We start from the raw sequence: 27,822 nt of genomic DNA, 5'->3' as shown, positions 1-27,822 counted from the left end.
TTCTTACTGCAAAACCAGAGCAAATCTTGAGATGATTTCCTATAAAAGCCATGGTTGAGGGGATTGAAAAGTGTAAGAAATTTCACAGGGCAAATCAAAAGGGAAAGACAACCATCGGCATCTGCATGAGTTGGAAAGATTTGGAGGAGAAGACACTGTGATGTTCAAGCAGCATTCTATTCCTGGACCGCTCAAGTCAGCCTGGAGAGAGAGGAGATACAAGAGAGCTCAGAGGAGACCATCATTGTAGCAACATGGTTCAGCAGAAGCAGACAGACCTAGACAGTACACTCATAGCTGCTGCTGCTTCTTTTCTTTTCTCTTAACCAGCTGGCTTTGCACTTGTGATTCTCCTGCCTCAGCCTCCTGAGTTGCTGGGATTAGAGGTGTGCTCCCCTGCACCCAGCTTCCCAGGTCCTTAAGAGCTTAGAGAGGGTATATAGAGATGACATGAAGTCTGACAGACCATGATTTTCAATGTGGAACTACCGTAAAACACCCAACGGTCTGAAGGTCTCAGGATCAACTCTTTGGAGACATCATGGACTGAGAAAACAGAAAATTACCAGAAGAGTTTTCCTCCTCACTAAAAGATAGGTAATCTTTCCCCTGCATTGAATATACCATGTTGGAAAAGAAAAGGGGAAGAGAAAACTCTTCCAAATGGGATGAAGTTTGAAATGACTATAAGAAAGTCACTGGTGGGGCGGGGGTGGGGGAACTGAGGATATAGCTCAGTTGGTAAAGTGCTTGCATTAAATGCCCAAGGCCCTGGGTTCAATCCCCAGCATCACAAAAAAAATAAAATAAAAATAAAAAAGGCTTCTTTGTAAAAAAAAAAAAAGAAAGAAAGAAAAAAAGAAAGAAAGTCACTAGGAACAGCTGAGTGCAGTGGCTTACACCTGTAATCCCAGAGATTTCGGAGGCTGGGGCAGGAGTATTCCAAGTTCAAGGCTAATCTCAGCAATTTCTCAAGGCCCTAAGCAATTTAGTGAGACCCTGTCTCAACATAAACCATCAAAAGGAGTGGGGATGTGGCTTGGTGGTTAAGTGACCCTGGGATCCATGCCCAGTACCAAAACAACAAAACAAAAAACTAGCAATAGAAATAAACACCGACTTACACCACATTTAACGTTTTATTTCTCTCTTCTCCTTTTTCCTGTTTAAGTCACTGAGATCAAGATGACATCAGTTATAGAAAAAAATCTCACCATATTTAAACGTATCTGAGTTGTAATGTGTAAATTCTGACTAAAGTGCATAAGACAGACCTTCTGTGATGCTCCCTGAGCTCTGTTTCCATTCATTGCTGGGAGACTAGAGTAAGGCAGCCCCAACATTCCAAGGTTAGCATTCAATTGCTTTTATGGAGGAGAAAAGGTAACTTGTTTGTTAAATTTCATAGTTGTTAGCATGCACAGCTATACTCTCCCACCAAAAGGAGAATATGAGCTGTTGATGCTAAATTTCAGTGTCAATGGTTATAGTTTTAAGCACAATTTTATAAAGATGTCAGGACATATTCAGAGCTATATGTCCAAAACAAACTAATAAAAGTGTTTGGAAATAGTCCAGAAAAATCATATCAAAATGAATCTTATTTTTGGAAAATAACACAATACTAAATTTATAATATACCAATATTTTAAAATACCAAGTACATTAAATAGTCATACTTGACAAAGTTGCAATACTCTTATTTTAGCTCTTTTTATGGTAACATAAATCTAATTATTTCTAAGAACAATATATTCCAGAACAAAATATGTGGTAAGGCTTCATTATCAAATAATATTTTAGCTGGGTGTGGGGAAGGGGATGGAGGGTGTACTCCTGTAATTCCAGTACTTGGGAGGCTGAGGCAAGACGATGCCAAATTGGAGGCCGGCATGGGAAATTTAATGACAGCCTGTCTCAAAATAACATTTTTCTAAAAAGGCCAGGGAATATAGCTCAGTGATAGAACGCTTCCCTAGCATTGACAAGGACCTGAGCCCAATCCCCAGTACCATTAAAAAAAAAAAAAAAAAAGTGTTTAGGTTTTGTTTTATTTTACCTATTTTTTCCTTGTAAGTGCATTGACAGAATGGAAGCAACGTATATAAATATAATTTCCTTAATAATTCAAAGAGATGGACTTCTTATCATTTATTTGCAGAGTTTCAGAGGTAATTTTGATGTCTTTTCCTAATCCTGCATTAGAATTATCTGGATAATGTACTTAGACTTTGCCAGTGAAACTAAGCCCAAAATGATGGAAAAATGAATGCCTTTTAGATCTCATGTTCTTAATCTGTAAAATTAAGACTTTGGAGTAAAAGATAGCTAAATATTAAACGTTTGAAATTTCTGTGATTTAGGGATTCTGTGAGATTCATCCTTGTCAGTCTTCATTACTTATACTAAAATCAGCGGAAACAATTATACACACAAATGTCACTGCATTAATATCTATTATATCTTTACATTTTAAGTCATTTCAAAGTCCCATAAAAATTATGTAAAGAATCTTTAGTTGTGCAGCGGGGGAAAAAAAATAAAAACAAAAAACAACAAAAAAAAGAACCCTTAACTAAGGAAGGGTCCATATAGCCATCTGGTGGCTACTTCAGGAAATACACCTGTGTTTCCATCAAATAATCGAAAATTGGTATTTTTAAAAAATAGTAATTATTTCACTAATATTTAAATAATTCTAAAAATCATATATTTCAATTTCTTAAGAATGGTCATTTGCTTGTATATGTTTTTAAAAGCATAGAGCTTTCCTCAATTTATTATGTACTTATCAGGCACAATACATTATTGTCCTTGATATTCATTATAAATCAAGTCACTATCACATTTTCAAGGTAATAGCTCCTTTAAAGTGTAAGCCCAGAATGTTCATATATAAATTATATGATTATTGAATTTGTAAAATAAATACTCATTATATATATGACTCCCAGGCAGTTAGTTCCTTTCAACTAATATACAAACATTAATGCATAAATACTTTTAAGCATTGGGGTTCATGATCATATGAAAAAGCAAATGCCAGTTTTTGTAAACATCTCAGTCAGGCATGGTGGTACACCTGTAATCTCAGCCATTCTGGAGACTGAGAGAGAAGCCTGCAGGTTGAGACCAGCCAAGGTAACTTAGTCAATAGTATGTTGTTAAAAGACAGGTAGTTTCCCCACCCCAACCAAATCTAGCCATATATTGCTTTCTGATACTGTAGCCTGTTTACAAAATTCCACAAATATTCTGAATATGGTTTTTTGAAAGAACACTTTCTTTTTTGGACAGCTATTTCTAAACATTGAAATAAAAGCAATTTTATAATCCAACATGACCATAACAAAATGACAAACTTATTATGGATATTCTTACCGAGGTTTTACAGGCAAAAACAAAAGAAATGTGTAAATTTACTTGAAGGATATTTTGCTATATGTCTATGTAAGAAAAAAGAAAATAGATATGAAAAATAATCCATGTGGTATATTTTCCCCCAAAAGCAATAATATTCTCAATATATTAAAATTTTAAAAAAGTGTTGTTCAAAAAGCAAGTTTACGAAGTTAGCAGTACATTTGCACAGAACAATATTTTTTTATTGTTGGTAAAGTATTTTGCTAGATACTTGTGACATCATTTTACATAAGATATAATGCAATGTTTATTTAAACAGGGAGAATTGTCTGCACATATTTCCCAGGTGAAACCCTTGCTCAGAATTCAAATGTGTAATATTTTTCTCATGTAGTTTCATTGGTAAACTTTATGAATGGTGAATTTTCTTATGTCAAGAGTGTATAGAAGCAATGTATAACATTTTAGAATGGTGATGACTAAATCTTTACAGACAGTAAATCTGGTAACCAAAGAAAAATATTAAAATAATCCAAACAACTTTTTCAACTCCAACACTTTTGGTTTTTTTTTTTCCCCTGGAAGAAGGAATGTCAATCTAACTTATTGGCCTGCACTGTGACTATTTTAAACAACCAGGCCTGCCCTGCCCCAAGGTCAATGGGCTCAAACAATCATCTCCAGCTGCCGAGCATACTCCATGACCTGTTTGGCTAATTCCGTGGAGGGAATGGTGGTGTCTTCTGGCTTCTGCTGCTGGCTGGAAAAACTGTAGTAGCTGTTGGGGCCCAGGACCCACCCTCGCTTCTTAGCATACTCCGTCATCTTTCTGGGTGTGTTGAAGAAGAGGATCCGGGTGGCCTCACTGAAAAGGATTTTCTCATAGGCCTTCTCAATGCACCCTGCAATCTCATCCCTGATGGTGTCCAGCAGAATGTCGATGAAGAAGGTGTAGCTCTCGGCAGGGATGTTACCTTTGGCCAGGAACACCTTGTTGTAGCTGCCCTCCATCAGGTACTGCTCAATGGACACGGGGTGCTTGATGTAGACATTGGACTGGATGTCCTTGGCCGGGAGGCGCTCCAACTCTGTATGAAACTCAGCCACCCGGTTCTGGGACAGCAGGAAGAGGAGGTTGAGGCCCAGGAGCTGGTGCATGTAGGCAGACTCGGGCAGCTGCCCCTTGTAATCAAAGTAGTAGCATTTGAGCTGGGCCATGTAGCGCTCGAAGGAGGGGATGTTCTTGCGAAGGATGCTCCACTGGGCCCCAATCTCCAAAATATCACGGGCCAGGATGAGCTGTTGTTTGGTCAGCTTGGTCCCCGTGGTGGGCAGGAAGTTCAGCTCCAGCAGAACCAGCTTGAGGCGGCCCAGCTCTTCTCCGCACTTGCTGAGATTGGGGCTCTTGCGGTTCCACTCGCCCTTGAGTTGCTCGTACATGCCGGCCGCCGCCTGCAGGACTGCAGACCCCGAGCTCCAGATGCCGGCAGGGGCCGTCCTGTTCGCCGTGCTGACCGCCATCTTCAGCGACATGGCTAACTGCCGGCCCTGGAAACGGCCGCGATGCCTCCAACGCTCAACTGGCAGAAGTGGGGCGGGGCCTGGATTCTAATGTTTTCAATATGCTAATTTAGGCTAATTTAAACAATGATTTCCTCACTAAAACTGTGACTTTAGATTCAATCTCTGGAAGTCACACAGAACAGAGATCATTCAACCCCATTTCCTGAATTCCTGATTCCTAAGTGCAATTCTCAAGCCAAGAAAAACAGGGAAGCATCAAATTTTAAGGATTCAAGCATAAGCAAATATGTGTGGGAAGAACTAAAATCATATGTATAAAACAGAGATTTATTGTCCACAAATAGCTAAGCTTTCTGTCGAGAATATGATACGAATTGAATTTTCTATCACAAGAGTTTTGTGCATTTAATACAATTCTTGGATCCATGGGGTATTTGTGTGTATGAATGTATTGTGCATGTTTTAATAAGTGGATCAAAGTGCAGATTCTAGAGTCAGATACTCCCTGTCTGAATGTCAAATTTATTGCTTAAGAAATAGCCCACATTGAGAATTATCTTAAATTTAACATGTCCTTTTTTTTGTTACAAAATTAGAGAATATTTTATATATGCACACATTCATCATATATAAGTGAATAATTATAAAGTGAACAATCAAATAACTATCACACAAGTCAAGAAAGGACTTTACCTATAAGCAAAGCTCCACCATTTACCCTACCCATATTATCTTTCATTTTCTGCCAGTTTTACCATCTCAGCATGAATGTTTCACAGTATATTTTACCCTGGATTTGCTTTTCATATAAATGGAATCATAACATATGCATTTATTTGTGTCCTGATTCTTTCTCTCACATTTATTTGTGAGATCTGTTTGTGTTGTGCATAGCTGTGGTGGGTTAATTTTCATGGCTCTATAGAGTTGAATGACTATGTATATAAATGTATTTGTTCATTCTACTATCAATGGCCATGTGTGTTATTTCCAGCTTAGAGTCATTATAAACAAATCACTATAAAGGATCTTGTGCATATAATATGAAGAATATGTGCAAGATTATCTCCAGGACATGTACCTGGGGGGTAATTGCTGGTTTACCATATGTGTGTTTTCAACTGTATGGCAGAGAACTTTTTCTCCGAAAGTAGTTGCCCCAGTATGCAGTCACATTTGTCACAGGAGGAGTTTCCTTTGCTAAATACCTTCCTCAAAATTTGCTATTATTAAACTTCAATTTTTATATCTATTAGCAAGTTATCTTCTCATTGTGGTTACATTTTACATTTCCTTGACTACAAATAGGGTTAGTCATCTTTGCTTGCTGGCTATTTGTATTTCCTCTTTTATAAAATATCTCTTCATTTCTTACTGATTTATAGGGATTGCCTATACAGTACAGATACCAGAGATTTATAAAGCATGTTGCAAACATCGTGTATCATATTGGGGCTTGCTGGTTTTACTTCTTTTTATAGTGTCTCTTAACAAACAATTTTTTTTTAACCTGAGGTATAATACATACAGAGTGAAATGTTCAGACTTTCTCTTCTACTCTAAAGAAGATTTTATGTAAAGTGAATATTATTTTTTCCTTAAATTTACTATAGTCAGCTCAGTGGTAGTGCACTTGCCTAGCATGCAAAAGGCACTGGATTCAATTTCCAGCACTGAAAAAAAAAAAATTCAACAAATAAAATAAACAAACATAGCATTCAAAGGGGACAAAGCTTTTGGATTGATGACAAAGCTCTGGAGTACTTGAAGTAGCCACACTAATTATGTTATAGTATAAATGACTAACAATATTATAAGAACCTTACTATTTTAAAAGAAGAGATAATTTCCCTCAATGAGATTCAGATTAATGAATTTTCACTTTGTAGTTATAGATAGTTGTGTGGGTGTAATTCATATGTATATTTCAACTGCCTTTCTGCCTCCTTCCTTTGTTTTCACACTTATATAAAATAATTGGTTCTTTGTCAACAAAATCTTACTATTCACAATCCTAATCAAGGTTTTAGGACACCATGATTCCTTCTGTTATGATTCCATCTACTATAGACCTAATGTTGGTTTCCCTCAACCCTATCAAATCCTTAAATTGAAACCTAATCTCCAGGGTGATAACATTTGGAGGTGAGGCCTTTGGAAGTCTCGACCTTCACTATTGGGATTAGTGCTCTTACAAGAGGCTTGGAGAATCTCTCTTCCCTTTCTGCCTTTTGAGGACAAAATGAAAAGACAGCCAGTAAGCAGATCCTCGCCAGACACCAAATCTGCTAGCACCTTCATCTTGGTATTCCCAGCATTGGAGACTGTAAGAAATAAATTCCTGTAGATTATAAATCATTTTGCTATAGAAGCTGGAATGAGGTAAGATACCAATTCACATATACCCCTCACTTCTATGAACTTTTATTGAATTGCATGATTTTATTATGTTCTCTCATCCTAGAATTCTTCCATGTACCTCTCAAATTTTGTATGATGACAATTTCAGTTGGAAGTGACAGAAATTCAACACAAAGTAACCTAAGTAAAAAGGAAATCTACTGACTCACAAAACCAAATAATGGAAAGACAGGATTAGAGTCTATTTCAGCAGTAAAAGCTGCAGTTCTGGAGCATCAGAACTCTCTTTTAAAATTTTTCTCCTTTCTCTCTTCACCTACTACCCCATCACTAGTCTAGGCTTTTATTTTTGTATGTCTGTCTCAGGTGTCTCTATATAAAAGAACCTGTCAGGATTCATGTCTTACAAGTTTGTAATTCAAGACAAAAGAACTATATTTTCCCCCCACCATGAACATTCAAGGAAGGACTCTAATTGCCCCACTTGAGTCACATGTCTGCCATTTGGATATTGAGATCAAAGGGATATGCAAGTATCATTACCCCAGCCTGACACATGTGCCTCTCAACACATAAGAATAGACACATGGGGCAGACTACTGTGATTGGCTATCCATGGCAACCTTCTAGCCCTCCTAGGGTGGGGTGAAGTAGGTCCCAAAGAATGTGTGTGGGTAGAGTTGAAAGTTACTTGAAAAGGGGAAGAGCAATGAACAAATGAAAACTACAATCTCCTAGAAAGTAGAAATCTCAGCTCATCCTTCAGTATCTGCCTCACACCCAAGCATTTCTTTTCTTAAAAAAAAAAAAAAAACATAGTGGTTTCAGGCAGGAGCTGTCTGATCACAGGAAATATTTATGGCTTTTTGTTTTATTTTGTTTTGTATTTATATTTAGCTGGATGAAGGAATGGTATTCTTATTTTTTTTTCCAGATTGGTGAAATAGACACTGGTGTTGAAAAATCAAAGGATGAAAAAATGTTTAGAGGGTGAGGTAAAGATATTGAATTCAGAATACCTGAATATTATAAAAATAGAAAAATACATTTGTGTTTAGTGATAGAGTTAGCATGATTTCTCTTCTCTGTTTCTCTAAATTTTATCCATAATTCCAAGTATAATTTATGCTTCCCTTTCAACTGCCACCATCAGTATATTTTCAATCATCATAGACCTCTCCTTTCAGTAACCCTATGCTGTTTACTAAATTTTTTTTCTACAAGGTAGCCATTTGATAATTTATTTAAAATCACCGAATAATGAAGATCTATGTCCTTAACAATTTCTTAGGAGGATGTTTTTGCTGTTTCAGATTCTAAATTTTTTAATGAAAAGTGACATCCCTCTTGCTTCTCTTTTAAATTATATAATACCAATCATACCTCTAAATACAAACTTCTTCAGTTGATGTTTGTGGACAGAAAAGAAGCAAAATAGAATGTTAGGAACTTCCAGCAGGATTTATATGCTTACTGCTCTGAAGGTAGTTTAAGAAAAAAAAGAATAGCGAGGCACTGTGGCACATACCTGTAATCCCAGCTACTCTGGAGGCCAAGGCAGGAGGATCAAAAGTTTGAGGTCAACTCGTGCAACTTAGTAAGTCACTGTCTCAAAATTAAAAAGATACTCAGCTCAGTGGCTGGCTGAGTATCCCTGAAAAAAAAAACAAACAAATAAAATAAGAAAATGGCATAATGTCTACTACATATGTATTCTCATTTAGTCTTACATGCCAGGTCATTACCATCTTCCCTGAGATCTGTGGACTTGCTAATGCACCAGATGAATTCTGAAATTGCTTAACAACATTGAGGAAGCCTATTTCTTACTATCATATACTTCTTTCTTCTATACCCCATGATACTTTCAAATTTAGGTCACATAATTCTTCTATCTATAAAATACTTCTGTAAGAGTCAAATAAACCAAAATAAGTAAAAAATGATATTTGATATAGCAAATATAGAGACCCAAGAACACAAAATAAAATGGCAGTGATGGGAGAGCAAACTTGACCTTGACCTAAATTCCAGCACAGAAAATACATCCAGGTTAGCCACTTGCAGACATGCAGCTATAAACTTGTAGCTCTTTGTATTGTAATGCAGACTAAGTAAGTATGGCCTGATTTCGGACTTAAAAGTTGGAAAGCAAAATGCCCTAGAAAATTTTTGATAAAATTTGTGGTTTTAGAAAATCACTTTGGTTGTAATGTGAAAAATAGGGAGGACCAAAATTATGTGAGGGGTCAGCTAAAAAGCTATTGCAATACTTTTGGCTTGAAATGAGAGTAGCCTGTGTTAGATGGTGGCAGTGAGTAGAGATGGGCAAAGGAATACAGAGATCCCAGGAAGCAAAACTGATGGGCTTGCCTGTGAGGACTTGAGGAGAGGGAAGCCTCTAGGTTTCAGCTTGAAAAGCTTACCATTATCTACTCACTTGGAGGACACTAAAGTAAGACAGGTTTGTGTGAGAAGACCTGAGACTTTTCAAGATGACTTTCAGGTGTCTGAGAGGAGATGAATCCACAGCATCTTGTATCAACTCTTTTAGTAATTTGCATTCACTTTTGTCCCTATTAATCCATTTGCAGGGGGGGTAGGGGGGCAGCTGCGGGGGATTTAACTCAGGGACACTCAACCACTGAGCCACATCCCCAGTTCTATTTAGAGACAGGGTCTCAGTGAGTTGCTTAGCACCTTGATTTTGCTGAGGCTGGCTTTGAACTCACGATCCTCCTGCCTCAACCTCCTGAGCCACTGGGGTTCCAGGCATGTGCCACCACACCTGGGCTTTTAATCCATTTTTGACAGTGAAGCCAGAATCATCTTACAAATCACCCAATTTGATTTTAATACTTCTCCTCCTCCTGTTTAAAACCCTTAAATTACTTCCCACTGCATTTAAGATTAAACACACACACACACACCCTAAATTCTACATATTTAGAACCCACAGTTGGTTTCCAACTGCTCAAAACATACAGACCTGTAGCTTCACCACAGCTCTGCATGATTCAGAGCATGATAACTCTCTATCTCTGCAGCGTTTCTGCCCACAAAGACCCCTCACCCTCAAGATCACTTCCATCTCAATGGTTTTCTTTTGTTCCTTTGGAGATGCCAAGTTTTCTCTCAATATAGGGCCATTGCCATGTGCCAATTTTTTAATCTCTCTGTCTAGAATATTTATCTCTGTGATAACTGATTCTCATTCATATCACAGGTAAAAATGTATTTCTTCAAGGAAGCATTTTCTTCTCCTCTCAAGTTCTTGTATCTTTTTAAACATTCAGGGAATGCTAACACCTGTACCAAAACTCAGGTGAGTCTGATTTCCAAGCTCATGATTCTAATCACTAAGATGCTTTTCACCCTTCAGCTTAAGAGTTTCCTTATCCACTGCCCCAAGGTTGGGAATATATAATCTGTTCAATTTTATTTTCAATAAGAACATGAACCTAAAGAACAAAAATCTGTCAAAAAATGAATATAAGAATGAATTTTATCTAAGAGTAATTTAACATTCAATAGTTTTTTGGTAATACTCAAAGCAGACACTTACTGATAATTAATAGTAAGGATTTCCAAAGCTTAAGTTGTGCTTAAGATATACCAAGTGTATTGGTGAGCATGAGCACTATCTGGGAGCAGGAAATGTGTGAACCCATGATTTTGGAAGGTCTCTCACAGAGATTAACCTTTATGGAAAAAAATTGCAAACTGATGTGTAACTTTTCAGACATCTTATCAAGCAAAGGAATAAGTAAGAAATCTTCTATTCTTAAAGAAAAGAGGTGAGATGTTCTAATGAGGCTGCTTAGAGAGGTTTGCATTTTCACTATTTGTACCATGTGGTAGATTAAAAAAAAAAAAAAGGCTTCAGGCTGTCACTCCATCACCCTTCACAACACTAGATTCACTTTTTTTTTTCTCTCTCTTTAACAGCTAAGGATATTATCATTTATGTAGAGGTCACTGAGAGGGTAATACTACTCTTGGTTGATGCTAATGAAAAGGTACAGTGGTGACATGAGTTAATTGCATAGTTACCACACAATTACCAATTTATGTTCTACTGATGTTAACAGAGAGTGGAAGTGAACTAGCATTATGTGTACTGAGTACTGCATCACATAATAATATAAGAATAGTGCTGGATAGTAAGTGACATTTTCATGAACTGGTTTATTCACATAAATAAAAAGGATGAAAAATGTATGCTTCTCATGTTTATTGTTCTATTGCTGCTTAAAAATGAACCTGATAACATGATTGGGGTTTCTTCTAACTTTTTCTCAATCATTCATGCTTTAAAGCCCTGACTGCTAGACATTTTTAACAAAATTAATTTAATGTTATGCTACTAATACAGTTATACTGTGCTCTTGAACACAGGCTTCATTTTGACTTCGTTTTTTAATAAGTTAAATTTTTCTATAAATGAGATATATAAAAAACAAATGCAGAGAAATAAATTAAACCATGGATTCAGGTTCCATTACTGAACAAAATTTCATTTAAAGATGATTTTGTTAAATAAAAAATGATTTCTTTTTGTAATATTTTGTTAGTTTTTTACTTTCACTTAAGTTTTAAGGTCTTCAGCTATAGGTAAATAGTTTTGAAAATCCCTGGAAAAGTAAAAAGGAATTTTTTTTTTAACTTTCAAAATTAACCTTTGAGGTATACCTGATGCATGATAGATAAATTTATTTTAAATATATAGTTTAGTGAAAGCATTCCCATTTAAAAAAAACATATAAGGTATATTTAGTGATTCTCTAAAGAATGTTTTCAGTAAAATTCTTTTATAAAATTATCCACAGAATCTCTAAACTCACCCCTTGAGAAATGTTACTCTAATGTCAAATAGAGTACATATCCTACTCACCACCCACACAGGTGTAGAGTAAACACAATGATGAACTGTTTGTGAAAACAATTTAATGTCAAACATGCTTTTTGGTTAGAATAAATAATAGGCTCCACACATTTGCCCACTCACCTTCTGCTGCTCTTCAGCCACAAGGAGCAGAGTGATAAGAAGCTAGAATCAACGGCATGGTGACACACACCTGTAATCGCAGTGACTCCCGAGGCTGAGGCAGAAGGATTGCAAGTCTGAAGTCAGTCTCAGCAAAGCAACAAAACTCTCAGTAACTTAGCAAGACCTTGTCTCAAAATAAAAAATAAAAAGAACTGGAGATATAGCTCAGTGGTAAAGCACCCCTGGGGTCAATCTCCAGTACAGAAAAAAAAAAAAATGGCAGCAGCAGCAGCTTGAATAATAACAATCACAAATTGTTTTTTATTATATAATCAAAAATATATATCAAATACAAAGCATTTGTAGATACTGAAGACACTGAAGGTACAGTTAGTTGTAAATTGGGCATACACAATCCTTCTTTACCTTGTCTGACATTTTTGTAATTCATTTAATACTGTGTACTAAATCTATTCTTGCTAAATTTATTAGATCCTGTTCTTTGTTGACTGATACAGCTACTAATGCTTTCCTTTTTAGTTGCATGACCTAAATTATTATCTTTTCCTACATCTGCCTTGCCTGACTCAATAGAATGTCCTCACTGTAGACTGCATATGGGATTCTATCCAATTTCCACTAGATGGGGAGAAAATTTTCCAATTGTTTTCAGACATAAATAGAATTCCCATTAGGCAGAAAGTGGCCTCTAACATGTATGTTCTTAACTGCTTCACTCTCATAGTTATATAGGCTGCCAAAGAATGTTTTAATATGTTCATGCATCAGGATTAAAGTTCTGAAAGTGTTGTCATTGGACCAGCAGCATCAACACCATCTGGGGACCTCTTAGAAATTCTGTTTCCTGGGTCCCATCCCAGACCTACTAGATCAGAAATTCAAAAGTTGGTGCTTCCAAATCTGTGTCTTAATGAATCCTTCAGGTAAATCTAATGCATACTTAGTTGGATAATTTGTGGGCGGCATGATGCTCAGATAACAAACGTTTTATGACTTAGAACAGCAGAGCTTTAATAGTCATCCAGAAGGATATTTTCCTGTGTTACCTGGCTGCTCCCTTCTGTGATGTCTTCACTTGCTAATTATGCTAAAAGAACATTGCTGCTCTCATTTTAAACACGAAAAAACCTCTGGTGATTAAATGTCCTGTCCTAGAAATATACATGTAATGTCCACTTAGAACTCGTTAGTTAGATCTGGTTACTATGTCTCATTCAATTCCAGGAGGATTGAAAATATTATCTAACATATTTCTAGAAGGTGGAGATCAGAAATAGTGAAGGATTTTTTTAACCCCAACAGTGTATAAATCTGATAACCAAATATTTGTTTTGTTCTCCTTTCTGCAGATAAAACACCCACTATGCAAGAAAAATGAAACAAAAGTCCCATCCAATGTGGCACTGAGTTCAAAGGCCACATAGTTTGGATGAAGTATCTTATAAAGTTGGGGGTGAGCTGTGGGAGACATTATAGTAGGCCTGGGTGTATCTCTTTCTCATCCAGATAACCAGGAAAGAAGGACCAGTTACTCTCATCCTAATAACAAATGATGGGAAAGGATGCTCATCCATAAGAAATGCTTCAATCTTGAAAAAGGAATAAGGCTCCCATAGTAGTCCTTGGTCTATAGCAAGTGTGAAATCCTGCTGAGCAAATTCTGCAAGGGACTTCTACCCCCCCAATAGTGTGTTCATTCAGGTCCTCCAAGAAGCAAGTGCCACGATTGAGGTGAACATGCAGTAATCATATTAGGTGAAATACCCGCAAGAGAATATGGAAAAGGAGCCAGAGAAGACTGGGAGAAACATCCGAGTATGACGTGAGTCTCATTTTGAGTAAACAGAGGAAAGGAAGGCTGGTTAGAAGCATCCTTAAAGGCCAGGCAGCCAAAGGAAGGTTCAAACCAGGTTGCCAGGGGTTTCTGGAGCTCATGTCAGCCATTAGAGTAATCTCCTATCTCAAATGAGCCTGCCTTAGGAGAAATGGCTCCACTTTAGCACTCATGTACACTCAGTCAACAACCTTGAGAGCCAGTGGGAAGTGTGCTCCTGAAACAAACAGTGACAGATAGATACCTCAGTGAAGCAGCCTGGTCAATTAAGCTCCCTGCAGGTGGACCTCTGTGAGGCACATTCTTATGGCCAACGCAACACGCGTTGTCATGCGGATAGATGCACTTCTCACACTGGTTCAGGGAGGAGCTTCTATTCTTGCAGATCCTTCTTTTTAAGAGGAACCTAGAAAATGAAGAGTAGTGAGAAGAACGACAAACCCTTGCATTGCAGTTGATCTTGGGGACAGCATTGGTACTTATTTTCCTCCTTCTCCTCCAAGTACTCTAACTCCTCCCATCTTCAGTATCTCCTGGCAGGTACTTGTATACACAAGTACCTGCCAGGAGATTCCTGCTGACCAGGAATCACTCCTTATGGGTTATTCTTCTCCTGGTCAGCTGGTCCCTGGACACATGAAATTCACAGTGCCCTGGTAGCAGCTGTAACTTGCTATGTTTCCCTCAAAAGTACATCCCTTCAAGGACCAAGACTTTCAACCCTGCAGAGTTTGTGAAGACAGGAATCCCAGAGTTTGTGGGAATAGTGTCATCACCATGTTAAAGGGAGGGCAGTATTTCCCAGTGTATCATTGGGAACGATGGGTAGAGAAGTTATTTCTGCTTTTACCTCTTGACTGTTGGACCCAGGTATCTTTCTTCTTTTGGACACAGCACCATGTAAAAGTCTTTGGTCTGATAAATACACATATTCTGAAGGATGGCATCCCATCCTTCCATGTATTTCCTCCAACGTGGTATTTCAATTATCTATAGTTTAGTGAAGCTGGCTGCCTCCAGTTGTGCAGTATGAAATATGACAGGAGACCCAGTTATGGACCTGCTCCCGCATTTTTAGTTAGTGGCACTTTGTGTTATGCTGGGAGACACCTCTAGTTATTAACCTGGCATACAGACCAGGGAGGATGAGCAACTCCTAAGCAGGAAGAGAGGTGCTTGCTGCCCTGAATGGGAGAGGTTTCTGCAGCATAAAGGAAATGCTAGCTCTTATTAGAGCAGAGTGAGCAACTTCTGTAACAGTAGAAGGTCCAGGGGAGTCATGGGACAACAATCATTAGGTAATCTGTCTGCTTAACTGTGTGCTATGACTCAAGTCCAAAGTTTTCTCAACCAGTGCCCTGACTTTGTTGTAACCAACCTGCCATGGTTAATCATTGAAATATCTCTGCAATACTGTATTCTGACACTTAGGTCTTCAGCTTATCCTTCACTGTGTGCCCTGCCTCTACAGGTAATAAGGGTCTGATTGTAAAAGAAAAAAATCTCAGGCTTCCAAACTTAGAGTTGTGTATGCCACTAACAATGGGGATGCGTTCTGAGAAATGTGTCTTTAGCGAATTTTGTCGTAATTCAAACCCTACAGAGTGTTTTTGCACACAACTAGACAGTCTAGGTGGATCAGGCAATGTGACCCTCGATATAATCAAAAACAAGCAAACAGGAGATGTATGAGGCTGCTGCCAAGGTGCCAAGGCATTCTGTCTTCCAGAAAACTCTTTTTGTGTAACTAGAAGGAATACACTCTAAGATCAGGATAAAAGGTATAGTATGTAAATACAGAAACTAGTAGCATAGTCATTTATTATCATTATCTAGTATTATGTACTGTAAATAATTGTACTGTTCTTTTCTATGTCTGTCAGCACAGTAGGTTCATTTACACCAGAATCACCACAAATGCATAATGTCTTGCATTATGATGTTGTGTTGTCCAGGATGTCACTCGTGATGGAAATTTTCAGCTCCATTACCTTATCGGACCACATAGTATATATTCCCTGTCCTTTTCCTGAATGTCATCATGCAGTACACGACTCTATTTTCTGCTGGTCAACAGCTCTCACTCTCTCATTATTCTTTTGCAGGATGAATAAAACACAACAGTTATTAATGAACTTAGCTTTCCTTACAGGCATTGGTACCCCCATATTTTTTTTCAAATACCTGCATCATTATCATATCTTTTATAGAAATTCTCTTTGTGAGGACCTTTTTCCCAGGTCATCTGTATTGATACCTTTAGTGGTCATTTTGCAAAGCTTGTGCCACTAACTATCTGCATTCCACTTACCCACCAGGAAGGTGTCTCCTTCACCTGCCTATGCTGGGTGACCTACGTGTATCTTCTACTTGCTGGAGTTAAGAAATGTTTGAATCTTCCAACTCTAATTTTATTCCTCTTTGATTCTGCTTATACATGGGCAAAATCATGTTTTAATCTTTTCTATTGTACTCTTGCCAAACATAGCTAATGGCAACAAACATTTCTGCTAACATGTATTTTCAGAGAATGTTTTCTGGAGCTCAATTTAACTAGGTATATAATCTGACTTTCAAATTAATGAAGCCAAGACTGGAGATGTGGCTCAGTGATAGAGTGCTTGCTGGCATGAATGAGACCCTGGGTTCTATCCCCAGCACTGCAGGGAAAAAACAAAAACAAAAACAAAATAAAAGACTAATATAGTCAACAGTTACCAAATGCCCCACTGACACACTTCATGGATTCCAGTTTTTGAATTCAGTTTTCTCTCCAACTATGTATGTCCAGCCCTGTAACTGCTATTGCCATGTACTTAGGAAGATTTTAGTATCTTGCAAAGTAGAACCCCACTTTCTGTTTCAGTTAAAATTGGCTAGCTTATTCCACATTAGCAAACAAACCCAAATGTTTCAGAGTAACAACCAGGGTTTCTTTTTCTTCCATATGTAAATATCCTTTAGTGGAGCATCTGAGAGTCTCTTCCTCCCTGTGTTGATTTTGCAACCAGGCTGATGGAGTACTCTCCATCTGCATCACAACTATATGGGTCAATCCTTGCCAGGACCATGATGAATGACCAACTCCACAGGGATGCACCCAGCCACCATGAAGGCAACCAAATGTAAATGGGACTTAGCCCAGTTGACACAGGAGCACAGTTCTGCCACCTAAGATAACTGCCAACATTCTAATTCTTCCCATGAGTAATATGGCTTACTCAAATGTTCCTGAAAATGAAGAGAAAATACCAAATGGATGTATAGAGAGGTATTAACTTCCTATGAGCCAAATGTAGTAGTTTGAAAACTTCAGCCTTCAGGAAGTTGTAGATAGTAGAGAACTCACACATAATTCCCTAGTTATCCTTCATGCTACCATATTCTCCTGTATCAGTCATGATCCACTCATGAGATTAAAACCCTATTTGAAATTTTAACAACAAAAATGAACATTAAGAATTCTTAATCAGATAAAAGGTAGCTGTACTAGTCTCCTAAAGCTGCCATAACATAATACCATAGCCTTATGCATAGAAATTTATTTATCACAGTTCTGGAGCCTAGAAGTCCAAGCTCAAGGCTCAATTAATTTGATTTCTAGTCAGGGTTATCTTCTGACTTGCAGATGACTGCCTAAGAACACTAATCCTATCAGACTAGGGTCCTATTCTTATGATCTCATTTAAACTTATTTTGCTAGAGACCCCATTTGCAAATGAAGTCACACTAGGCCAATCTAATCCCCAGTTTATTGTACTCAAACTAAGAACTTAAGGAAACACAAACATTTAGTTTATAGGGTACCAAAATTTTCATCTGATTTTCAGAGTGATCCAAACCTAAGAAAATCTAACAATCACTGATATGAAGATAAATTATGAACTAGAAAATTAAAGGGCTGCTTAGAGTGCATAGACTTTTCTGAAAAAGTATTATTATTTAAGATACTGGTGGGTTAGAATTTGAAAGATAAGATATTCACTAGTTCTGCCTACTCAATACCTATTCACCTGTATTTATTTATTACAATAGTTGGGGCAGGGAGTGGCCACAAATTCCTATTATTGTTGTTAGTCAGCTCTTCATTACTATGACAAAATACCTGAGAAAATCACTGTAAAGAAGGAAGGACTTATTTTGTCTCATGGTTTCAGAATTTTTCATCCATGCTTTGTTAGCTCTATTATTTCTGGCCTACAGATGAGGCAGAATTTTGAGGTGGAAGGGTGTGGTGGAACAAAGCTGCTCATCTCATGACAACCAGAAAGGAGAGAGAGATAGAGGGATAGAGATACAGATAAAGATGGAGAGAAAGATAGATAGATGATTGATAGATAGATAGATAGATACATAGATAGATCCAGAGACAAAATAAACCCTTCAAAGTCATACCCACTGTGATCCACCCCTTTCACCTAGGACCCTCCTTTTAAAGTTTCCACCACTTCCCAATAGAACCATCAGATTGGGACAAAGCCTTCAAAACATGAGACTTTGGGGATATCCCATACTCATAAGTGTTGTCACTTTGCCAGTCTCCCACCAGGAAATAGGGTCTATCTTTCTAATCCTTATATCTTGGCTTGGCCTTATGATTGACTTTGGTAAATAGTGCATTAACAAATGGGATACAAATAAATACTTGGGCTGGGGATGTAGCTCAGTGGTAAAGCATATGCTTAGCATACAAGAAGTCCTGGGTTCACTCCCTAGTACCACAAATAACAAAGAAATAAGAAAATAAGTAAGTAAATAAATAAATAAATAGGTTGGGTTTTTGTTGTTGGTTTTTTTGTTTGTTTGTTTGTTTGTTTAATGACTAGTGCATTGAAGCTTGTCTGCTCTTGTTTGTCGTAACTCCTTGCCTACTGTGGGAAAAAGCGTAGCCTCTTCGAGGATAAGAAGTCCATATTGAAAGAGAGGGAGTCCCAGGCATCCCAGATGAGATCATAACCATGAGTGTGAAATCATGCACGTCACCCAACTTGTCTCAGAATTGTACACTTCCCCCCAAATTAAGACATAGTGACTGTTATTGTTGTAAAGTTTTAAGTTACAAGGTGTTTTGTTATTCAGTAAAATACAATTTACTAATTAACAAAACCCCAAATGCTTTTATCGGGCAGTCTTTCAGCCAAAGACACCTTCCTATAATCCACAGCTGTCTTCAGGATCCAGTTCTGGCCAAGGAGACGTAAATATACATCTAATATGGAATCTGATAGTGAAGTTGACTAAGGGGAGGTGATAAGCCAAAGCTTCTATAATAATGATACTTAGGAGAAAGACTTGGGTTTGAATACAATTTAAAGAGTCAACAGCCAATCCCCTCCGCCACTCCATACATAAAATGTTGAATGCATGGATTTTCCAGAAAGAATGAGAAGAAGAAAGAAATATCTAAGGGAAAAAATCTCAGGAAATACCAGTTGTTATGAGCTGGTTGAAGCAAAGAGGAAAGAAATACAGATGTAAGAATATTGAGAAGGTTAATCATAGACTCTGGTGGGCTTAATATAAAGTTTAAACTTGTCCTTATTGGATTTACCAATGAGGAGGCCACAAAGGCTATTTCAGAGAGTAGAGTCCATGGAGTGAAACCAAGTAAAGCTGGATTATGGTCAGTGGAGGAGTGAATGGAAGGTGTCGAAAAGGAAACCATACATCACCTTGGCTAGTGAATCTTAACTGCAATGGATTAAAAAAAAAAAAATAGGGCAACAGCAGAAGGGACAGAATAGAGGGAGGAAATTTTGTTCTTGCTTTTTAAAATATTTTTGGTTTGTTGGCAAAACTTGAACTTATTTATAGTTTTCAGGGAAGATGCTATTGAAGAGGGAGAGTTTGAAGATAGAAGAAAAAGAAATAATTGAGAGAACAAGGCCAAGCACAGGCAGGAAGGGATGGGATCAAGAACACAGGTGGAGGGATTAACCTTAAACAGGAGTTGAATCTCCTCTTCCTGTGAGAGCGTCAATATTTCTTCCTGCAAAGGGGAAAGTGCACTTAGATCTACATGGATACACAGGAGAGATACAAAGGACCTGACTGCTGTATTCTCAGCTTTTATCTGCTGTCTGATCTTGATTGGAAGCACGCAAGAGATCAGGAAGGCAGAACTGGTGGCCTCACTTTGAGTATCAAACCATGGCAGGAATCCAGAGGCAGCTGCTGTCTGTCAGCTTTTGAGAGCATTCACATCTCTTAAATTAATAGCTACAAAACACTGTACTACTTAATCATTAATGTTTCAAATATTGTAGATTAAAACAATGCACTTGGTGGCATTGACTGATCACTCACCTTCAGTTTCTAAAATTATCAATATGACCTAGACGATCAAACTTGTCCACATGACAAAGGGAACAAATTCAAATTAATAGAGGTAACTTGATTATATTTATTGTGATCATTTAAGATATTTGACTAGATCATATATATAAAGTAACTGACCTGGAAAAGGAAGAATAGATTGGATGGAGAATAGAAAAATATGTTCAGAACATACGTGAATTTTGCTTAGGAAATGAGATGAAATTCTAATGAGGAGAGAAGAGAAGAGAATTGAGCTGACAGAGCCAGCTCAATTCAGGGATAGGTCTTTGGCAATCTTTTGGAGGGATTTCAAGAACTGTCTGCCTTAGCATCAGTAACTTGAAATTCAAGTACAAGAGGGCATCATAGACTGTATGATTAATCTATGTTAAAGGTTTGAATTGTAATTTGCTCCACAATTTTATTAAATAAAAGAGGCAAATAATGTCATTTGCTTATTACAATATATTTTTCTTAGAACTTGATTTTTACAGAGTGGAAATTAACCGACCTTGTTTTATTTTTAGCTGTATGTAGGATATTTTGCAGAAAATGTGGCTTATGAAAGACATATGTGACCTCACCTGGTCTGCACAACTTGATGATTTCTATCCTCAGCTTCTTCGCCTGTAAAAATGGTGTCAATGATACAAATCTTCTAGAGCTGTCCTAAGTACTTAATGTGTTAACTAATTAAAATCCCACAGTAAGCACTCCAAAACGAGAACTGGGGAGTCAGCTATCATTCAAATAACCATTGCATTCAGCACCTTTTAATGTGTACTATATTTTATAGTGTGAACCTCAACAAAATATAGTTTTAATTCGCCGTGCCAAGTAGTTTGGAACCACTTTTTTAATATTTAGTGAAGTCAAATTTGGATTATAATACTTGTACCAAGGCATCAAAAACAAGTATGTAAGTGGAATTAACTCTCTTTTTTTCTCTTTCTCTCTTGCAAAAATGGGGAATAGCTCTTTTAAAACACAATGATATATTTTAAAAGTTCAAATAGGATATACCTATTAGCTTTCCTTAAAATTTTTATAATTTGCATCTCAACTAGATCCAAAGCAGATAGCGAATTTAATTTAAAAGAAGACAAACAGAATAAAATCTACACAAACAGAACATATAGAGCTAGACTCAATGGCATAGGTCTGTAATCACAGCTACCCACACTGGCTACCCAGGAGGCTGACGACTTTAAGGTCAGCTTGGCCCATTTAAGGATACCCTGTCTCAAAATAAAATAAAAAGAACTGGGGATGTGGTTCAGTGGTAAACCACTTGTCTAGCATATGCAAGGCTGTGGTTTCAATCCTAGTACTGCAAAAAAAGAAAAAAATTAAAAGAAATATAAGATATTCAGGAGAAAACTTGCATAATAATAAACTGAATATCTGAGAAGGGATCAGTAACCCTATTAGTAAAAACCAAAGAAAACAGAGTACAATTGAACGATTGTGTTATAAAGCTCCCTAACACAATAATTCATTTCTTTTCTTTAGCTATAAGCTTACTTTTTCCCCCCTTATATTTCTTTGACTTGTTTTTGTTTGTAAATAAGAAAACAGCCAGACTCTATCTAGATTGATACTTGGAATCAGCCTTTTTCTCTTATGCCCACTAGATGGCAGGTATAGGATTCTGAATACCTTTCAGGAGTTATATGTCACCCATTCTTATTTGCAGCACTAGATGAGAAAACCGATTTGGTCCAAAGTAGGGAATTTTAGAAATGAGTATCGCTGCCCGCCCCCTCCCCCCAATCTTCTAACATAGCTTAAAAAAAAAGAAAGACTGGTAAAACTGGTAAAGGTATACGGTTTCTAATAAAGCCTTTAAGTTCTATCTACAATTACAGAGAAAACAAGAGGGCTTTTGAGTATTCGTTTTCTTTTTTTTTAAGTTGTAAAAATAAAATCCAGCAAACTTGCATAATAGTAAATAGTATTTAACTTTCATATATTTTCAAGTGAAACATTCAAAGATCTTTTTTTTTCTCCCCCTTTGGACACATACAATCCAAACTAGTGTGTTGACTTGGCATAATCTTAATCCTTTTATTTTCTCACAAGGGAAGTTCCTGTGGAACCCTGTTATGCAAGGGATAGATTGCACTGTAAATTGGTAATCGATTTATTTTAATTTTCTTAATTAAAAAAAAGTAGAGAAGTAGGGAATTTTAAAGAGTTTCATTTTCCTGTTTTTCCGGTTTTGTTTAGAAGCTTTTGTTTTTGTTGGCTTAAAATGAGGTTGAAATAACTGAGTTTTCTGCTTTGAATGTGTGCACCTTTCCACTAAAGGGCAAGGCCCTGGAAATGTAAAGGGCCAATCTTTGTTACAGAGGGGTTCATTGCAGAGTAGGGTGTGTTCTACAAAGACAAACAGATCCCACAGATAGTTGCCAAGGGCACGGAATACATCTTTGCATTACACCTTGAACTAGCGTGCTCATATCACCTCTTTTTATTGCATGCACCATAAATGACTGTAAAAGTTTGCAAATCTTGCAGAGACCTTGGCAATCAATACTTCAGCAGGAAATTTACAAAGGGAAGGGTTGTGGGGAAAGCACCCAGCCCAAGAGTTTGCTTTTTTGGCACAAGAATCATACGTTGACATTGAGAATTATTAAGTGTTTGATTTCCACAGTGTCTCAGTCAGATGTATAACAGACACAGTGCAGTTTCAATTTAGATGCTCAATTTGAAATCTTGGCTTTGCATTTTTATTAACAAGTAACGGAGTCTGGGGACATTCCTTTGGCCCTCCTTACATGGACTAAAACTGGTGCTCCTGATCTGCGACGACTTGAGCACACGCACAAAAAAATGGTAATTTTTATCTGGGTCAAAGTGGGGCCAAGTAGATGGCCCTCTAAATGCCACGCCTGAAGTTTTAGTGATTTTAAGCTTCTCTTCTCAAAAGGCCAGGCAAGTGTCTGGACATTTTTTCCCTTTACAGGATTATACTAGTGGTAGGGGAGCAAAAATCAAACTCTGTGCCACGTTTAATCTGTTTATTCTACTGATTTTTTTCCTTCTGTTTTACCATATTAAATTTCCTTCTCTTTTTACCTTGTTAAAAGGTGGGCTCCTAGTGGAAAACCTGAGAAAGGAAATAACAGGCAGGAGAGGGTACCAGAGTCCCTGGATATCTGAGTCACAATCTGCTATTGCTTCAGGCCGTGTGTGTGTGTGTGTGTGTGTGTGTGTGTGTGTGTGTGTGTGAGAGAGAGAGAGAGAGAGAGAGAGAGAGAGAGAGAGAGAGAGAGAGAGAGAGAGAGAGAGAGAGAGAGAGAGAGCTCTTACTATACAAGTTTGGAGATGAAATGAAATGGCTTGGCATCCTCCTTCCTAAGGACGTGAGTGGACAGTTTTACAGCACCAGTGGTAATCTGTGCCCTCACTTTGGGCTACGCTAGGGAACCAAAGGATTGTGCTTTCGCTGAAAGAGAGCGAGGGTCAAGAGAAAAAGCCGGTTGTAAGCGGCCTGTGGGTGTCTTACCTACGAACCTGCCCCCACCCTACTCTCACCCTCACCCTCTACCTCTCCCTGATGGTCTAGCCCTTCCCCCCAACTCCCGGAATCCTGGCCTTCGCCTCTGATGCATAAAACATCCAGAGGCCTCCAGGGAGTTTTTGAAATTCTGGCGGAGGCTGTTTTATCCGTTGTTTCGCCCCAGGGTCAAACACAGCTCCATCAGTGGAGTTGAGGGACGTGCTCAGAACAGCTCCGGACTCTTAATTTCACCTGCGTTCTTGCCAAAAACGAGTGACTTTGAAGATGTCACTAAGCTTTGCCCAAATTTGAAGGAAAATAGAAAAAATAAATAAAACGGGAATTAGAGAACCGTCTGAGCTGTTCTATTTCTTTTTCTTTTTTCTCATTCAGATAAACAAGCTAGGGTGGGTGATTATCCACTTTGATTGCGCCGGTGCAGGGCGGTGGCCGACTCTAGATTGGGTACCACAGAGATCAGAGAGGATCGCGTTCTTGAACCTGGTTAGCAGAGGTGGTAGCTTTCCAACCGCGCCTAGATATCATCTTGGGATGATTTTGTGTACAGAGCAAGGGGTTCAGAATTGCTCTCACAAATAGTCTCTGGATGCTTAAATTAGGAAGACAGTTTTTCCCTGAGGCTCATCGCTGCTGCCCGCGCTAACCCCACCTCCTGAGCGCTCTGCGGGAGGCCACTGCTTTTAATTAATAGTATTAGAACCCTTAGTGGGAGAACCTGGAGTTCTTATCCAGACAACCTGGGTGGCTTGGGGTGGGGGGAAAGACATAAATGATATTAAAAAGATTACCAAAGCAGGAAGGAAAAGCAGCGGCTAAAGGAGACATTTAATAGAAAAGAGAAGTAAAGGGCTTTTTGTTGCCACTTTTTGTGTGTGTGGTTTTATGTTAAAAGAGCAGATAGGACATAAATACATATGTGTATAATTCAGCCCTAAGCTTCAAGGAGCGAAATTAAACTTTATATTTTCTGAGAACCTCTCCCTGAAAAATTATCCTGATCTCTTCCTTCTCATTGTTATCCACTCCCTACCCCCACACTGCCAAACAGCAGGAGACAACTATCCATACAGCACATTTTTCATCTTCAAGCATTTTAAACCCATGCCATGGAGAATCGTAATAAATTAGTTTCAGGAACAATATAAGTGATGCTCTAAAGCTGGGTCCTTTGGCATTGGTTTATCTAGTAAAACCTACCAACCTCCAAAACCAAAGCTATCTACTTGTAGGTTTTTTTTTTCTCTCTTAATATCAGACATTCATTCATTCATCCATCTGAAACCACTCCTTTCTATTTCCTTACCCAGCCGTTTTGCATAAACTTTTCACGGAGATTCTCTGAGATGGAACAAATGCAATCCTTCTCATAGATTATAACCGAGAACCAACAGAGTTTCTTTTCTTTAATGCCCTCCCCCACCAATTTCTCTCATTCTGTCATCATTAGTGCAAAAAAAAAAAAAAAGTTGGTAAGATTCTCTAGCGAATATTCTACATAATAGGTCAAAATCATTTTGAACACAGAACATGTGATTATTTCCTGGTAGATCAGTGATCCCAGCACACAACAGTAATAAATTGATCATCCCAAACCAAACCTACTGACATCCCAAATTAACAGCAAATTAAAAAGACTTTTGAGTTAACATATGATTTCTCTGCTGGGAACAAGAGATGTCAGGTGTCATTAAAGTTTCTATGAATGGGGAGGGAGCACGTCTGTCTCCTAACTCAGTCTTTTATGGGATCTACATATTTGCATTTTGGCATACAATAAGACAAGTATCCAAATATCTGGAAATATTTGTAAAGAGAATGTCCACTGGTGATCTGTAAACAGCACAGCAATGAAAGATTTGCATAATAAATGCAACCCGTTAATTGTAATTCTTCCTTCTCCGCTGTATCTAGACCATTTCTCCGGAGAGATGTGGACAGAGGCCACTTTTCTGACACGGTTTGCAGATCGCGTGGGCTATGATATTCCAAGAATGTGTTTTGCTCAAGAAGCTCGATTTAAAAAAATAGTATATGATCTCTCTCTTTTGTTTCTATTTCTAAAAGAGCCAACTACATGTTTTTAAAAGAGTCTTTCAGCAAGATATTCAGAAGAAGGAAACTGAGAAAGTTTAGTAAACCCGACCTAAAAAAGAAAAGAAAAGAAAAAAAAAAAACACCTAGTCCTTTGATCTCCCTGGCATTATTACAGTCTTAAAATAACAGCCAATCCCCTGGTTGGTAAAGAAACACCCTACGGATTAAGTAACTATTTATCTCTTGAGGATAATTACTTGTTTGACCCGAAGTCATTCATTCCTAAAACCACGAAGTTAAATTGCTGAGATATTTTTAAAAGCCACAGCTCTAACTACGTTTCTGGTTAACAAATGTCTGACAAGATGACCAGCGCACCATGGATGACTCTGAGCATCCTTTCTGAACGAAGAAGGCTCTAGAAGGCGTCTTGGGGATTGGAGGGAGAAAGGGAAGTTTTCCATCAGATACATTTGTGAAAACGTACTTAATGAATAAAACCACAGGTAGCTGGAAGGGCCAGGAACGAAAAACTAGTCTGCCTTTTCTTCCTAGAACTCTTGCAGAGCAAGGTGGCTAGGATCACCAGAGAAAATTTAACCTCAGTGGCCCAAAGTGCGATTTTAAAAAATGGTTGCACGGTCCCCTAGCGGTGTGGCCGCAGTCCTTCCCCTAGGAAACCATTTAAATCCCTTTAATGATATTGCCGCCCCTTTCTGAAAGTCATTGGCTAAGAATTAGATCCGCATTCTAGGGTCAGCAGGCTGCCACCGCTTGTGCAGAAACACAAGGGGTGACACCGCCCAAGACGAGGCGTGACCCAGCGTGGGGCGGGGGGAGGCTGACAGCACCCGTGTCGCGGGAAAGGCGCGGTGTCTTGAGGCTGCGGGGAGGAACCTTGCGGGGTTCCCTTGGATGTGGGAAGCGGGGGAAGCGGTCAACTCTGGCTGGGAGCCGTCCAGCTGCGGTGCACCTCGCCCTGTTGGTGGACATTTCAGCATGCGGCGTGTGGCAGTTACCGCCTGGAGGCCTCGCAGAGGCCCCAAGACTGTGGCTGTAGTCAAAGGAGGCCGGGGTTTGGGACTTACTGACCCTCCTGCCAGTCGCCCTGGGGCCCCGGGAACAGGGAAATGAACGCGCCGAGGCGGTGGCGCCCTCGCTGCTTTCAGTTTTCATTGAAGCTGCTGGTTACTGTTTAACATCCACACCCACGTTTCAGTTTGTTTAGTAAATCGATCAAACTGTGAGAGTCAGGCTGCTGCCCTGTCGCCATTGAGCAAAGCTAATATTCTCCCAGCATATGGTCTAAAATCTTTTTCTAGAGATCGGGGGAAAAAACAAACAAACAAATAATAAAAAAAAAAAAAACCAACAACAAAATCCTTAAGCCTCCTCTCCCAGAGCCCCACCCCCCACTTCCCACCTCCTGGCTTTCAGCAAACTTCCCAGGCTCAGAAAAGTGCAGCGCAGGACACCGCAGCGGCTGGGGTGGGTGGGTGGGGGACCTGCTGCTGGGAGATGCGGTGGCTGCCGCGCAGCTGACTGCGACGCGGGAGCTCCGGGAGCGGCTCCGCGCAGGTAAGTTTCTCCGCCTGCGCCGAATGCCCCGGGCTGACCGCAGTCCACCTCCCCCGCGGGTGTCTAGCAGGAAGAGTCTTCGTTCCCCTCGGGCGGCTGAAGGAGGGGCGTCCGCCCAGGAGGGGTTGAGCCCTAGGACCCCTAGGCCAGGCAGTGTTGAAAGCAGATACCCTGAGGCCTCTCCTAGCCCGAGGTGGAAGGAAGCAGAAAGCGTTGGAAGGGAGACTGCGGGGGATGGGGGGGCGATGGGGAGATATGCAAGTCATTCAC

General features: G+C 38.8%; 1 protein-coding gene and 1 pseudogene across 12 annotated transcripts in view; one reads left to right on the top strand and one right to left on the bottom strand.

Annotated features, from left to right (window-relative positions):
• LOC120892727 (26S proteasome non-ATPase regulatory subunit 8 pseudogene) lies at positions 1 to 27,728 on the bottom strand (annotated as a pseudogene). 5 transcript variants are annotated; one of them, XR_013423946.1, is made up of 5 exons: positions 27,398 to 27,728; positions 14,338 to 14,499; positions 12,257 to 12,350; positions 8,777 to 8,902; positions 1 to 201 (listed from the first exon to the last, which is right to left on the bottom strand). The product of XR_013423946.1 is annotated as a 26S proteasome non-ATPase regulatory subunit 8 pseudogene, transcript variant X5 (transcript). The 5 variants fall into 5 exon arrangements; XR_013423942.1 differs by lacking the exon at positions 1 to 201 and adding an exon at positions 3,580 to 7,228 and having other exon boundaries at positions 27,398 to 27,725; XR_013423944.1 differs by lacking the exon at positions 1 to 201 and adding an exon at positions 3,580 to 7,211 and having other exon boundaries at positions 27,398 to 27,725.
• Positions 27,190 to 27,822, top strand: part of Hnf4g (hepatocyte nuclear factor 4 gamma) — a 132,985-nt gene continuing 132,352 nt past the window's right edge. For 4 of the 7 annotated variants that reach the window (XM_040293929.2, XM_078017000.1, XM_040293931.2 and 1 more), the window contains exon 1: positions 27,191 to 27,552. The gene's annotated coding sequence lies outside the window, so the exon portion shown is untranslated. Of the gene's footprint in view, positions 27,553 to 27,822 lie in introns of all 7 variants that reach the window. The other 3 variants (XM_078017003.1, XM_078017002.1, XM_078017001.1) reach the window with 1 other exon arrangement.

The sequence above is a fragment of the Ictidomys tridecemlineatus genome, chromosome 7 (genome assembly GCF_052094955.1).
Source record: "Ictidomys tridecemlineatus isolate mIctTri1 chromosome 7, mIctTri1.hap1, whole genome shotgun sequence".
NCBI lineage: Eukaryota > Metazoa > Chordata > Mammalia > Rodentia > Sciuridae > Ictidomys > Ictidomys tridecemlineatus.
The sequence above is the reverse complement of the archived record's forward strand: the minus strand, read 5'-3'. Positions and strand labels throughout refer to the sequence as shown.